Consider the following 15,133-nt stretch of genomic DNA (forward strand, 5'->3'; position numbering starts at 1 on the left):
TCACATGCAAGTTAGAACACAGTAACTGAAATTTTTATTGCAAACTTATTTTGGTCTCTTGTATCATATATTGTCTATTGTTCAGCCTTTGACAATTCTGCTAAGCAATCAATTCCACTCTCTCCAGTCTCTTGTTGATTATGCTCACCTTTGGAACTTAAAAATATGACACCACACATTTAACACTAGATTTCTATTGGGATCCTTTTTATAGTTTCCATTTCTCCTCTGATAGGTCTTCACCGGTTAACTCATTATAATCATTTTTCTTTTGTCTTTGAATAAATCTATAATAGATTCTTTATCTGCTCGTTTCAAAATATGGGTCATCTCAGTGTCTGTTTGTACAGACACTTTTGTTCATGTCACTTTTTTTTCTGTTTTGTACATCCTCTAAATTTTACTTCATATTGGACGTGATAGATGCCTTTAATCTATTATCTTTCTTTAAACAGTGTTGATTTTTTGTTCTGTTGAACCGTTAGCATACTGGTTTATAACTTGTAGTTCTGGGAGGCTTGATTTTCGTATTGTGTTCGGGCTAGTCTTCACTCCTGTAGCATGGCCCTTGTGATGTTTCAATGCAAATCATGATCTTGACCAAGGCACTCCAACTTGGCGGCATTCAAGCTGCCATATCTATCTTTTCTGAGAATGGTAACAGTTTTTTTAGCTTTCCAGCTGGTGTATTACACCAGATTTCTTGGACTCTCCCCTTCTCATGCTCAATCCATGGGGCAGCCAAAATTTGGGTGGGGGGAGTTTATAAGTAGTTTTGTGAACACTTTCTATTGTGGCTCCCTCCTTGCTGAGATGTCCCTCATTTTCTAGCCTCTTGGGCAACCTGGAACTCTGTCTTCTGCAGTCCAAAGCCTCTAAGACTGATGTTTTCTGCTTAAATGTTTGATATGCTGCATCATTTAAACAGGAGAATTTCCTTGGGGAAAAGCTATGCAAGTAAATATCTCACCCATTGAAGTTTCTTTTTCAAAGGACAAAAATCCCTCCAGGTTATATTTGCTTTTCTTCATCCTCCAGTACCTTCAAATACTTTGTGTGTGTGTGTGTGTGTGTGTGTGTGTGTGTGTGTTTACCTTTGTACATTTTGTCTAGAGTGTAATGATCTTCATGGTAGGATCAACCTTGTACAAGTTGCCCTACAATTATATGAGAACTGAAACTTCTCTTTTTAAATAAAATGAATGAAAATAATTGTTACCAAATATTAGCCAGACCCTCTATTTCCTGTCCTTAATATAAATTCTTAGAATTAGAGGCTTTGGATGCTTATTGCAAAACTTAAATATATTTGCAAGCTATATTATATTGATAAATTTGATAACATCACCAAATTGTATTTCTATCAGAAAACCTGTTTATATTTTTATTTTGATATTATTGATTTTTATATTTTATATCTACATTGAAATAAGGAATGTTTATTTTGTCATCATGATGTGAATTAGTAATCTTTCTGTATTTTCTGTATTCAGGAATACAAAAAAAGTAATTACTCCTTAAATGTTTGAAATGAAATTTCCAGGGGCACCTAGGTGGCTCAGTTGGTAAGCGTCTGACTTCGGCTCAGGTCATGATCTTTCCAATCTGAAGTTAGAGCCATGCATTGGGCTCTGTGCTGACAGCTTGGAGCCTGTTTCAGATTCTGTGTCTCCATCTCTCTCTCCTTGTGCTTGCCCAGCTTGTGGTGTGTGTGTGTGTGTGTGTGTGTGTGTGTGTGTGTCTCAAACACAAATAAACATTAAAAAAAAATTGAAATGAAATTTCCAATAAAATCGTATGATTCAGAATAGCATTTTTAATTGATTTTTTTAATTTTATATATCAGATTATCTATTTCTTTTGAGAGTAAATTGAATATTCCCATTAAATCATCAGTTTTGCCTATTTTAAAATTAACTATATTTATTTTATTACTAATATTATCATAACTCATGTTTAATTTATGCAGTTTACTTACATGCTTGTTTAGAATTTTATTTGTATTTTATATCACTTTAAGGCAATTTTGCAAAAAAAATTATCTATTTTTATTACTTTTATTTTATTCCAAAATCCATTCAAATTATGAATTTCCTCTCTCATTTTTCTCTTAATTAGAAGAGTTCCAAAAATGGTTGAGGATTTATGGTAATTCAAATCATTTCAAGAAGAACAATATCCTCTGTCATTTCTAACAGACTCAGTTTTCATTTTCTGTGTAGTTCCATTGGCCTTTATGTTGGTAGAAATTCTAGCTATATTCTGTCTTTAGGTAGAGGATCACAAATACTTTGGTATAATTTGCCCTTAATAAAATTCAGATATTAAGTGGATGGTTCAATGATTTTGGACAAATGTGTACATTCTGTTACATTCCTGAGATTACCACTATCATCAAATTCTGGAATATCTTCATTTCCCCCAGAAAGTTCCCTGGTGGCCTTCGTAGTTAGTTCCTCCCAGCCAACTCTCATCCCCAACAATGATGTAATTTCCATCACTTGTGATTAGGGCTTTTCAGGACTAATCATCTTTATCTGGTTTTGTTTTGTTTTGTTTGGATAATTTTTAGGGCAATTTCCCTATACAGGTGGCATTTTAAATTTAGGTCACCATCCACTGAATCAAAGTTTTAATATGCAAATAATCATCTCAAAACATGCTTACAAACTGCTTATTGACTTTTTTTTCTTCTAAATTGAAGTCAGTGATTTTTATTCTCCAACCTGAAATATAGTTTAGATTTTAACTCGACCTCACAGAATGTGCTCTAGGGAGGGTAGGAGAAAGATATTAACAGATCACTATGACTGTGGCTGCTACATCCCACAGCTATGTAACTCAGTTACTTATTTAACCTTTTCAAGACTGTGTTTGCTAGCGTTAATAAGTGTGATGATATTGGGGCGCCTGGGTGGCTCTGTCAGTTGATCGTCCGACTCTTGATTTTGGCTCAGGTCTTGATCTCATGGTCATGAGATCCAGCCCCACGTGGGCATGGAGTCTGCTTAAGATTCTGTCTCTGCCCCTCTCCCTCGCTTGTGCTCTCCCTCTTCTTCTCTCTCTCTAAAAAAAGAAAACAAAAGTGTGGTAGTATTGTTAAATTCAAAGGCTAATTAGGAAAATTAAATGAGGTATTATATTTAAGTCCCTGGCATGAGGTTTGGCACAATTGGGAACCATATAAATGCTATGGATTTTTTTTTTTTATAGACTCAGAGAAAACTACACATTCTCAAACAATTTAGCCACATTATAACTAACTTTAGTGAAGGTCATTTCAGTGGGACACAGTTGGTATTCAAATAGGTATAAGAGAGTGGTAAAGGCATATTATTTGAATATTCTTAACATCCTTTTAAACTAACAAAAAACACCAATAAACAAAAAAAAGCCTTAAGAATATTTAAACAAAACATGGGTATCAAAGTACCTTCACAAACCCAACAGGTGGGGACGTAAAATATAGCAGAAATTCACATGTAAGATCATCAGTTCAGTAGTAAATATCCCAGAGAAATGTTTAGGGGTGAGGAACAGGTTTGAATACAAACAAGGGAATTCTTTGGGGTGTTAGAATCATTCTTTATTCTCCTTGGGGTGATGGCCAAAAGAATCTATGCCCGTGTACAAATTTATGTAACTGTGCACCCAAAATGGTGAATTTTGCTGCACGTAAAATTTATAAAGTAAAAATAAATAAATAGAAACAAATTAATCATCTATCTACAATAGGTATAGCAAAGCAAAAATTAACCTACTGCCATTGAGAAACAATATTTCAGCATAAGAAAAAATAGGTAAATACAAGTGTAATATCATCCAAGTTAAATAAAATCTCGGGAAATAGTATTAACAACCATTTTTTCCTAAAATTATATATATTATCTATTTTACTGCCTATAAGCTATGAAAACTCTTTAATTAGAAGAACATGTAGTAATTACAATACCCACACAGAATTGTAATATATTCCAATATTGTGATATCCACATAGAATTCCCCACAAAAAAAATGGGCTCCTTGGAGAAATAGCTATCTCAGGTCTATGAAGAAAAGAGGTAAAAGCTGTCCATTAAATCTGAACCAGAATGCAAGGAATCTATCAAAACTGATGGGATTACATTAAATGGGTAATAGAGCCAGTTGGAATGGTCTCACTGGCCAAAACTGGGATACTTTGAACATCAATACCATGATGCTCAGTGATTGCAACCCAGATATATAAAATTTTCTGAGTTCATAATACTACTCAAAAATTAAAATTAAGGTACAAAATAAACCCCATTTGTAGTTTTTGGTTGTTATAGAACATCTCATTCTGATAACCAGCAGAGATATGGAAAGATAAACCTTAATCCTCCTTTTTTCTTTTTAATTCTTTTTAAATTTTCTTCTTTTTTTTAATGTTTATTTATTTTTGGAAGAGAGAGAGAGAGAGAGCGAGCGAGCATGAGCGGGGGAGGGGCAGAGAGAGAGGTAGACACAGAATTGGAAGCAGGCTCCAGGCTAATCCTCCTTTTTTCTATGTGAACTTCCTCTCACAGCAACCACATATGTGATAAAGTGTGATGGAATTCTTCCTTGTAGAAGACTTCCAGCTAATAAATGTGAAGTACAAAAGGGTCTGAGATTTTGCCCTACTTGCATGCTTAGAAGTTAACCTACCGTAGTTTTGTGGATGCTAGCAGAAGACATGAAAGTCCCGGATAACAGCCAAAGGAAAGTTTGTTTATTACTCTTTATTACTCAAGTCAATGGCAGTAGCCATTTTCTTGCACTGGTTCTCCTAACTCCAATTCCCACCGAGTCTTTTGATGAGGGTCAGGCAATGTCAGCACACACAGTGGCTTGTGTTAAAGGAGAGGAACCCTCAGCTTTAGGGGTTTTAATCAGTGATCTTTCACAATGGACTTCAATAAGCTTATTCAACTTTTGTTCCCCAGGAACTCATTAACTGTATTATACAGGACAGCAAGCAAACCTGCCCTTAGCTGCATAGGGAGTTCCCATCTCTATTTTCTGAACCTGTTCTTTCTACATATATCCTTCAAGAGATATCCTGGAGCAGTGTGTATGGGTGGCTCAGTCGGTTAAGTGTGCAACTTTGGCTCAGGTCATGCACTCGTGGTTCGTCAGTTCAAGCCCTGTGCTGACAGCTCAGAGCCTGGAGCCTGCTTCAGATTCTGTGTCCCCCTCCCTCTCTGCCCCTCCACCGCTCACACTCTGTCTCTCTCTCTCTGTATCTCAAACATAAATAAACATTAAAACAACCTTTCAGAGATATCCTGGAGCAAATGCCGTCAGTGGCATTGTTCTCAAGATGGGATGAGATACCCATGGAGCATTGTCTCCCAATAATCAATGCAGAAAGAATATCAAATTAGAAAATCCCAATTTTGTAACTTCTTTTTCTTTAAATGTTTATTTATTTTTGAGAGAGAGAGAGAGAGAGAGACAGACAGAGAGAGAGAGGGCAAGCAGAGGAGGGGCAGAGAGAGAGAGGAAGACACAGAATCTGAAACAGGCTCCAGGCTCTGAGCTGTCATGGGCTTGAACTCGTGAACTGTGAGATCATGTTCTGAGCCGAAGTCGGGCACTTAACTAACTGAGCCACCCAGGCTCTCTGCCATTTTGTAAATTCTAAGAAAATAATGTATTTAGGCGGTGATTATTGGTGGATATTAACACCATTAAGGTGATGATTAGTGGGGAGCTGATAAGGAATGGATTCGACTAACAACTAAGTTCACTGACCAAAGTTGAAATCACTAAAACTGAAATAACCAGACATGATGTAGCTCCTGCCATGATGCAATAGGCAGTACAATGCCTATACTGAACTGTTCCAAAAATAATTTAACCTGAATGTTAGCAAGCCTCTTGATCTAACCACCTTGTAGGAGGAAATAGGGAGACTAAGCCTATATGTTTAAAAAACAGCATGATGATACTATCATCAGAAAGTAGAGAAGTCTATGCGCCAAATGTCCCAGTTTCATTCATGTATAGATGGCATTTAAGAAACCCTTGTGGCAGGGCCTCCTGGGTGGCTCATTGGCGAAGCAGCCAGCTCTTGATTTCAGGGCAGGATCTCACGGTTGTGAAATCAAGCCCCATGTTAGACCTGGGTGCAGGACCTACTTGAGATTGTTTCTCTCCTTCTTCCCTCTTCCCTCTGCCCCTCCCCTGCTTACCTGTGTGAGCCCTCTCTCTCTCTCTCTCTCTCTCAAAATAATAAAATCAAATCAAAAGTTTGTGGTAGGAAGTTTTTGTTTGTTTTTGTTTTGTTTTGTTTTTAATTTAGGAGATAGGAGCATCTGGGTAGCTCAGTCAGTTATGCGTCAACTCTTGATTTCAGGCTCAGGTTTTGATCTCAGGTTTGTGAGATCGAGCCTTGTATAGGGTTCTTCAATGACAGTGCAGAGCCAGATTGGGACTAGCTCTCTCCATCTTTCTCTGCCCCTTCCCTGCTCATGCTCTCTCTCTCTCTCAAAATAAATAAATAAGCATTTAAAATAAAATAAAAATTAGGAGTTAGGATAAAAAAAGGTAATATATATTTGTAACAGAATGTTATGATTTTCTTTTTGAGCTAATTGAAAAAAAAAGACTTTTATTGGCATTTGATCAAATCTGAGTGTTGGATACTAAGAAATTATGATTAATTGTGTTAACTGTGGTCATGATTTTTAAAGTCCTTATATTTTTAAAGATATCCTGAAGTAATTTATGGATAATAAAGTTACTGGATTTACTTTAAAATATTTCATCAAAGAAAGAAAGCAAGGAAGGAAGGGAGGAAGGAAAGAATGGAGGGAGAGAGGGAAAGAAGGAGGGAGTGGAAGAACCGGATGATAGAAAAATGCAAAAAAAGATTCCATAGCACAATATTAGCAAAATATTGATAATTGTATGATGTATACAGGTATGCTTAATATACTATTTCCCCTAATTCCGTTTGTTTGAAATTTACATTGAAAAAATTTTCCATAACACCTGTCAAATATTTCTGAAGTGTGAAATAACCTATTATAATTTGCCTTGAAATTGCACAGAGTCACTGGAGGGGTTTGGGTAGAGTGTCACAGCCTTGAGAAATAAAGCTATAAAATGATAGAGTAAGGTCTACCACCCCACTTTATATGGTTTACAGTTTTTCCAACTATCAGACTGCTGACAAAAAATGTGAGAGACACAGAAGTGGAAAACAGATGAGATTTACAGAGATTTAACAAAACAACAAAATGTATGGTGATTAAATCAGGAACGAGAAAAAAAATCACCAGAATTATTTTGTAAGAAGTGAAAACATGTTTAGGATCCATTAATTATAAGGAAAGTGGTACAGGTTTCAAAGACAAGAGTTCTGCTCTGGTAATCTAGGATTGTTAAATTTCTAGGATCTGTACAAAATGTATAAACCCCTCTACTCTACAAGTTAAAGAAAAGTTTGACTTATTGTTCACAATAATCTATATCAAACTAATAGAAAAATTAAGGCAAAAGTAGTATGCAAACGTAGATTTGTTCATATTGACAGCCAGGTCAGCCAGTCATTGGGAGATCTGAGAATTGGTAACCTTGGGGGATGGTTCAGAGAAGGCATTATGTAAGGTTCTGGGGAATCCAAGGAGAGCCCACAGAAGCTTGGAGAGTTGTGTTGTGTGCTTTGTTCTTCCCTGGTTAGTTGTAAGTGATGCCCCTCTGAGGAGGTACAGTTACCCTTTCTGAGCTCCAGGTGCCTTCTGTCTTTCTTTACAGAGCAAACACACTCAATCAGATTTACAATTGTTTTGCTTCTTCTCCATAGAAGGGAGAATTGGACCCAATGCTAGTTAGACATTGGCCAGAAGATTTTTCAAGCCTAAAGAGATCACTTTAAGTCCTGGCTTCTGTTTTCTGGCAGGATTTCTCTTTAGTTATTCCACATATATGGATAGCTTCTCATTTCCTGAGAGCCACTGCAGTCCCTAGATGGTCCATCTCCGTGAGTCACAGTGTTTATACATAGCTTAATAAGGTGTGCTTCTCGTGTGTGCTGAGTCTTAGCGTCAGAGTGATTCAGGTGATTGAAGTACCCCATCCATCACTGAAGATTTTACTTTTCTTAACAAGGTCTTATTTACTGCTTCTTCAGAATATGCTTTGTGGGATTTTAGAGTGCTCCACACTTAAATTATATATCACTTTGGTATTTAAATCAATGAATTTAAATTACTGCATAATGATTACTTTCAATTTGTCTTCACTTAAGGAAGATGATATAATTAAACATGTTTGTTTGATCCGGTCTTGCAAATGAACCTATACATTTACATTAGGTGTCTATGAGATGAATTAATTCTCTGGAGCTTTTTAAACCATTGGAAGAGATTGTCAGTTCTCTGGCTAAGTCAGCAATCTCTCTTCCCCTCTTTTCTCCTTTCCTCCATGCTCCCTTCCTTTTTCTGTCTTTTTCTTACCCATTTCTCCCTATCTCCACCTATAACCGTTTATCCCCTCCCTTCTTTTACTGCATGTTTATAGTATGCTCCACACTATGCTAAATACTAGAATTAAGATATTGGATAACTTCAACGTTGACCCGACTTGCATTTCCAACCAGGGACCAATTAAACTCGCTCCCACTTCCTGCACCCAAGGAACTTGAGAGGTGTTGTAGAAGTTGAAGGGGAAAGAAATTTTATAGAAATTTTATAGAAAGGCTAGTATGTTCTAAACGACTGAGAAGTTGAGATGAATGAGCCTTATAGGCACCTAACCTAGAAGATTTCATATATGCTATTTCATCACTACAAGTTCAACTGGGGACTTCTAACACACTGTCCATTCTTTAACATTCTCATGCTTCACAGTACTTTCATACTGTGTTGTATTATCTCCATTTGTTTCTATTGGTTGGTTTTTTTCTTCATTATGGGTTGTATTTTCCTGGTTCTTTAAATGCATGAATGCTTGTGTCTTTTTGGTTGTTGTTTGCTTGTTTTTGTTTGTTTGTTTCTTTTATTTTTTTTGAGAGGCAGAGGGAGAGAGAGAATCCCAAGCAGGCCCCATGCTCAGTGTAGAGCCCAACATAGGTCTTGATTTCACAACTGTGAGATCATGACCTGAGCTAAAATCAAGAGTCAGATGCTTAACTGACTGAATGACCCAGGTGCCCTAGTGTTTGTTCATTTTTTATTGGATGAACATTAGGATTTTATCTTTTTAAATTCTAGATGATACTGTATTCTTTTAATTGTGAGCTTTGAACTGTGATGCAGTTAATTTGGTTGGAAGGAGTTTAATCCATTTCAGGTCTGCTTCTAAGCTTTGTGATGTGGGACCAGAACACTTTACACTGATTTTGCTAAGTGTAGCAAAATTATAGGCAGACTGAGTAGTTTCCCCAAAGACCTATGCATTTGGAGACTTTTCAGTCTATGCCATAGGAACCGTCACTGTTCTCAGACATTTGTGAGTTCTGAAGACACTGTCACCTTGTCCTTTCTGGCAGTTCTTTCCCAGACTCAGAATTTTTTGTTTGTTTGTTTCTCTACATACTGATTAGTAGCACTCAGCCAAGGACTCAAAGGAAACCTGGAAATCTCCAGAGCTTTCTTTCTATGTAGCTCACTCTCTCTGCAGTACTTTCTTCTTTCATGTGGTTCTCCGCTCTCCATCCAGCAGCCTCTATGTTGTACTATATTCCTCAAGGTCTAGCCAACTTGGCTTCTGAATTATCAACTGTACACTTCATCAGAGAGAATCTGCTGGGCTCTGTTTGGGTTCCCTCCTGCTGTGCCAAGGCCTGGAAACTGCTTTCGGGTGGTATGCTGAGGCAATCCCTGCATCATATGATTTGTTTCTCCATCTCAGCGATCGCGGTCTTGTGCTAAAATTGTTGTGTCATATATATTTTGTCCAGGTATTTTAGTTGTTTAAGGCAAGAGGGTATATCTAATCCTGTTACTCCATATTGACCATAAGCCTAGATATGTTATTCTAATCCTCACAGCAAGAAGTTAATACTATATGCATTTTTATAAATAAAAGAGCTGAAGATTGCCTAGAGTTAATAACTGACTCAAAATTGTTTATTTAAGGGCACCTGGCAGGCTCACTTGGTAGAGCATGTGACCCTTATCTCAGGGTGGTGAGTTTAAGCCCCAGATTGGGTGTGGAGCCTCCTTTTAAAAATTGTATATTTAATACCAGAAGAGTCAATAGGCAAACCTTGATCTCTTGTACATAAGTACAAGATATTATCCCACCTTTGCATTTGCCCACACATTCCTGATCCTATGGAAAAGCTTTGGTCTGGTGGGAGGTAAAGAATCTGACTTCCAAGAATTCAGAAATAGGTGGTAGGAACTGATGGTGGTAAACATAGACATTTATTTTTTCCAAGATGTTGGGGAGTGAAGGAACAAAGAGAAGACAACATGAAAGAAAGGAGAGAGATAGAAACTTCAGAAGAGCATGTTAACACTGAGGGAAACTCATATATCAGAGGTATGCACTCTCAATCTGACCGCTCAGAGTAGTCGAGCGAGACCAGCAGGGACCCACCTACCAAGAGTTTAAAAAGCTCAGGCGATGGAGAGAGTCTTATGAAAACAGTGTTAGGAAAGGCTTGCTGGAGAAGGTGAGGCTTAAGCCAGTCCCTGAAATATTCACCAAGGATGTAAAATAAAAGGCGCCACGGAGTTCCTTGTAGTAGGAAAGGGATGAAGGTGGAATGGAAACGTTTAATCTGTGTTTGCAGGATGGTGAGTAGATGAATGCAGGTAGAATTGGGGAGTTTTGTTCACTCTCTCCTTTCTTAGATTTCATTCAAAGAAACCCACCCATCGGATGAATAGTCTATAACCAGTGATGAAGGCTAGGACAGCCCATTGGCTTATCTAACTCCCTCTCCTCATACACACCCCCTCAGCTGTTATCTAATATGATTTGCCATCATGTCTTTACAAGGCAACTTGGAAGGTTTGGGTGGGAACCATTAGGAAAATCATGGTAAGGTGATCAATATGTAATTAATAATTTTGTCTATGAATAAATGAGCTCCGTTTTTCTCTGCCATAGGAACTGAAAAGAGAATACTTGCCTTTTGTCTCTGTTCTATATTATTTTCAGGAGAGATGTTTCATTTTGTCATCCTTTTGCAGATTTCTGCCATCCCTCCTCTAGCCACACTCTTCACCCTTCCGTGGAAAATACAAGAGCTCTGCACTAAGGGTAGAGATGAGGATTCAATTCATTTTGCTCATATAAACTTGTATCCAACGTCTAGTTTACAACATTTTGTATTAACACACACACACACACACACACACACACAAATGCACACACACACACATGCATACACACACACGTCGTATTGTGGTTGTCCAGTGGTCTTGTACATATCCTCGTGTGTGTGTGTGTGTGTGTGTGTGTGTGTGTGTGTGTGTATAAGGATCTTCTGTCTCTCGGTTTATTTGTTTATTTTTTTATCATATGGCTATTTTGGAGAGAGAGTATTTCAAGGGCCTAGAGTCCTAGAAATTATTCTTAAGAAATCATTTCGATTGGGTTAGGAAAAAATAGTGAATATTTCTGAGCTACAGGTGACTTGTTTATAAAATAGGATTTTACTTGCCTTATTTGCTTTATAGATACCATGCACTTTCCTCTGTGAGGAGGCCATGCTTGTCGCAAAGGAATAAACATGGTCATAGTCAGGGGCAAAGCGTGTAGGTAGGGGATGGGAAGACCACCAGAAGTGTGATTACAGACCTTGCAGAGTATTGTGCTGAGTAAGAGAAACAAAACCAGGAACAGGATAATCACACCGGAGGGGGCTGAGGGCAGGCTTTTGCGAGGGGTATAGTTAAGTCTCTTTTCTATGAAGGTGGACCTAATTAACTGCAGAGGGCTTTTATTGTTTTGTTTTCTTTTGTTTTGTTTTGGTTGTTTCTGTGTTTGACAAATGCCTTGAACCCAAAGATGAATTACTTGGTACAAAGGTCACAAATGTCAATACAGTTACCCCTCATTCCCATAAGACCCAGGCTACTTTTAAATGTTGAATATTTCTATAATATGTCTTTGAAGGGGCTCCAGATAGATAGCACGCCCATGGTACCGCATGCCAACGTCCAGCTCCATGTCTCTCTTATATAATCATAAAGAAGGAAATAAGTATGTGTGGGGATAGGTACAATCAGGCTTCAACTAACAGCACCTGACCATTAAGGCAAAAGGTAAATTTCTGTGTGTCAGAAAGAATAATCCTCATTCCATCCACCCAGGGCATTTAACCCCCAGGTCCTGGCCCCCCAAGATTCCTGTTTAAAATGATACACCAGAAATCCCATTAAGAGACACAGGCCAACTGGGGTTTGAACATGGGTGTAAGAAATAATTGTGCCCATGAGAAAAGAGGTGAATCAGAGCCAGATATTTTCCATTTATGGGCAGGAAATATGACATAATGTATAAAGAGGTCTCAAAGACATATATCAGATGCTGCCTAGGAAATTAACTGAGTGTAATACATTTCATTTTTGTGAGAACATAATTATAACTTTGATTTCTATAGAAATTATCTGAGAGAACAAGAGCATAATAAAAGAAAGGCCAATTTCATCTAAGGAAGGCAGCTCCACTCAGCCATATATTTTGATATATACCTCCTTTCCTTTAAGCCTCATTCTAATTTCCGTCTTGCCTTCTGGTATTTAGCTCATGCTGAAATTTAACATGTATCTGAAGTACATATGTTAGAGGTAGTTAAGGGGGTTAAACTATACAAAATAGAACCACTTAAAGACAATAGTGTTCATTTTTAGAATGTTCTACTTAGTATAAATTCTTTGAGTATATGTATTCAAAAACCTAAACTGAACAACAATTTGGAAACTGAGATTGACATATTGTTAGGAAAAGTTTTCTATACCTTTTTTTTAGTTTATTTAAATAATCTCTATATCCCACATGAGGCTCGAACCCATGGCCCTGAGATCAAGAGTCACATACTCTCCAACTGAGTCAGCCAAGGCACCCCATAAAGTTTTTCCATTCTTTTATTTTTAATAAACTTTGAAAACCAAAACCAACCCCCAAACACAACACAACAAAACTCTAAAAATCCTACACTGATACCTGGTAATATTTAAGGGGTAAACGTGAATTTTTTTGTAGTAAAATTGTTGAAAGCTGCTTTCTGTCCATTTTTCATTTAACGTACTAGAAAAGAGATGGTTGGGCAGGCTGATTAGAACAATGAAATTTTTAAACTGACACTGAAAAAGAAAAGTCACTTTGATAACATTTAGATTATGGGTGCGTTTTTGTAAAGATTAAAACATGAGGAAAAGGGGAGTCAAAGATACTCTTTCACAGGATTTCAGTACATAACTAAAAATAAATTAACAAATAGGTTGGGGTCAGATTTACCAAACTTTTAAAGAGGCTACTTGCTTGTGGGGTAGCCTGAGCAATCCCTTGTCTGTGATTTTTCCATGGGGTTTTAACTGAAATTACCCATACAAATAGAAAGAGCCTTAGGAACAAAGTAGAGCTAACTACCCATCCAGGAAATACATTAACATATACCTGACTCAATCTTCTTTGTTTGCAACTGAGCTAAAAACTGGAAAAATCCTTAGGAGAGAATTTAGGAGGATGTATAAGTGTATAGGGAAGATTAAGATTCAGGTATCAGCTTTGGAGGAGTTGACATTTAACAGTGTGAAAGTGTGTAAGAAAGTGTCCTCATGTGCCCTTGGGATGATGGAGCTGCCCGTGAGATAGGCCTAGTACAGGTCCTCAAATGTGGGTGAAAAAGTTCAAAGTCCCCAAAAGGTAAAATTAATCCTAATGAATAAGCTGATACAAATGCTCTCTAGACAAACCAAATAGGACAGGGCCCATGCTTCATTTGTCTATTCCTGCATACGAACCAGCCTAAAATTGAGTGACTTACACCAGCAACAGTGATTTATTTTGCCCCTAAATTTGCCATGTTAGGTAACATACGGCAGGAAAGGCTTATACCATATACCATATGTTTCATATAGTGTTTCAGCTGGGAAATTTGAATGGGAGTAGATAATTCACTGGTGATGGCTTCTCTCACCTGGATGACAGGTTAGTGCTGACGAGGAGCTCAGCAAGGGAAAAAGAGCAGGGATTTCAGTTCCATTCCGTATGGATTTCTTAATTAGACTGCTTTGGCCTCCTTAAAGCGTGGCAGCAGGGTTCTAAGAGTGAGTGTTCAAAAATACAAGAAGTGGATATCAATAACCTTAAATCATCAGGGAAAAACCTGGCAGAAAGTCACTTTTACCATATTGTCCAAAGCAGTTTCAGAGCCTGCCCAGACTTAAGGGTGTGGGGGGGTGGCATTAACTCTACCTCTCAATGAACAGAGAGGGCCCTGTTTGGTCTGCCACAACCCAGGAGCCACTGGAATCTCCAAGAGCATCCAGAAGCAATACCTTAGTAAATATATGGTGGACTGAATTCTAGAAAGTATTTCCTAGGGCCCACAATGGAGAATCTTCTTTATTATTTAGGGATTCAGAGGAAAATGTAAAGGAATATGTGCAGGAATTACCATCCACAGAATGGACATGGGATATCACTCGTGTCCATAGGTTGGAGAAGCTTAGTGGACACAACTGGTCAGAGTACTAAGAAATTTCTAGACAGAATTATGATCACTCCATACTTAATTGGCCTTAACATTGAAGATGTACCTTTGCCAAAAACTTGATTAATTTGGTCATTTCATGTAGTTCTTTTTATATTTCTGGACTTTAGAAATATGTACTCTCATAAACGATCTTAAGTATAATATGTAGCAATGGGAAGAAAACAATAAAAATACTGCCTACGACATGCAAACATGCAGATATCTTTGTGATAGTAATAAGAAAGAGTACATACTAAATAGAAAGACAATGTAAATACCTTAATACCTAGATATTTACAGATAAGCCACAGTTACTAAATATCTTTTATAAACCACCACTGTATAATGAGCAAGGTACATAAGAGTGGAAAATCTTGGGCCCTGCCTAAAAGGAATTTTTCTACATATTTTAGAGATGATATAAGCATTTAATCTAATGACTACTATAAAGTGCAACAACATTTGCAT

Source organism: Felis catus, chromosome A3 (genome assembly GCF_018350175.1).
Source record: "Felis catus isolate Fca126 chromosome A3, F.catus_Fca126_mat1.0, whole genome shotgun sequence".
Taxonomy (NCBI): Eukaryota; Metazoa; Chordata; class Mammalia; order Carnivora; family Felidae; genus Felis; species Felis catus.